The following is a 1,417-nucleotide window of genomic DNA, read 5'->3' as shown; positions in this document are numbered from 1 at the left end:
TGGGAAACCACCAACTCCCTTCTTATATCTCTCAGGAATGCCATCTCCCCACTGGAGCTTCAGCAATAAACGACATAAAAAATCCAGAATAAGATCTTCTTTTAGTAACTGTAGCAGGATGGTGGAGCTAGGATCCTGGGAGATTCAGCGATCAGCCATAACATTATCACTACTGAGAGGTGACGTGAATTGCAGTGTACTGTGAAACTTTGGCCAATGTTCTGCTGGGAAACCTTGGGTTCTGCCATTCATGTGAATGTTACTTTAACATGTACCACCTACCTAAACCTTTTTGCTGACCAAGTGCATGTCTTCATGGAAATGGTTTTCCCTGATGGCAATGGCCTCTTTCAGCAGAATGATGCACCGTGCCACACTGCAAAAATGATTCAAAAATGGTTTGATGAACACAACAACGAGTTCAAGGTGTTGACTTGACTTCCAAATTCTCGAAGTCTCAATCCAATCTAGCATATGTGTGGATGTGCTGGAAAAACAAATCTGATCCATGGAGGCCCCACCTAGCAACTTACCTGACTTAAAGAAACTGCTACTGATGGCTTGGTGCCTGGTACCACATGCCTTCAGGGGTCTAGTGGAGTCCATGCCTGGATGGGTCAGGGCTGTTTTGGCAGCAGAAGGGGGACTGACTCAATAGTAGGTGGGTGGTCATAATGTTATGGCTGATTGCTAAAAGCCAGTGGCCAATTTACTGTACTGATACTTAATCACACTGAACTACTGTATGCACTTAAGGGTGTGTGAATCATTAACATGATTTGTCAACTCACCTCTAAGCTGTCACCATCCAGCACTCGGTCCAAGTGGCTACGACCAAAAAGACAGTTGAGACCAGAGCAAGGCAGAGAGCCATGAACTGCAGGACCACAATCATTTTCAAGCCTGGAGGACTCCAAAACATAAATAACTCTTTACATATCAAGGATCTTGCGCAGGTTGTTGATTATATTGGAGCTGTTTTATGTTCCTGACATATTAGTAACTTCAAGGCAGCAGAATAAAGTCAGTGTTCAGTAGAGAGACCTCCATCCCATGCACTAAGAATCTCCAGTCATTTAAATACAATTGTGAAAGTAGTATTGTCTTCTAATATGAGGTCAAATGTTCCTACCAATCTACTTCTTAATTCAAATATCCCAGCCATTTAAAAGTTGATTTAGGGTTAGGGCTCTAGCTAGGGCCTAACTAGCCAGGTTTAGTCAAAGTGTGGATCATTAATTTATATTGCTGAGATACCAGCACTTTATGGTGCAGGTCTGTTATGTTTTGCCACTGATAGTTGTAGCCCTGTATACAATAAGCAGGCTGCTGAAGCAGTAGAGGCAGTGTGGTTAGGTTAGAGGTTAGGCTAGGTTATTGTTTTAGGGTCAAGAGTTAGGGTGTTAAAGTCCAACTC

At 42.9% G+C, this 1,417-nt stretch overlaps 1 pseudogene; it reads right to left on the bottom strand.

Annotated features, from left to right (window-relative positions):
• Positions 1-1,417, bottom strand: part of LOC108783911 — a 22,896-nt pseudogene that overhangs the window by 4,450 nt on the left and 17,029 nt on the right.

Source organism: Nanorana parkeri, unplaced genomic scaffold (genome assembly GCF_000935625.1).
Source record: "Nanorana parkeri isolate BGI_ZX_2015 unplaced genomic scaffold, ASM93562v1 scaffold94, whole genome shotgun sequence".
Classification (NCBI taxonomy): domain Eukaryota; kingdom Metazoa; phylum Chordata; class Amphibia; order Anura; family Dicroglossidae; genus Nanorana; species Nanorana parkeri.
Note: the sequence above shows the minus strand (reverse complement) of the source record. Positions and strands in the feature narration are given on the sequence as shown.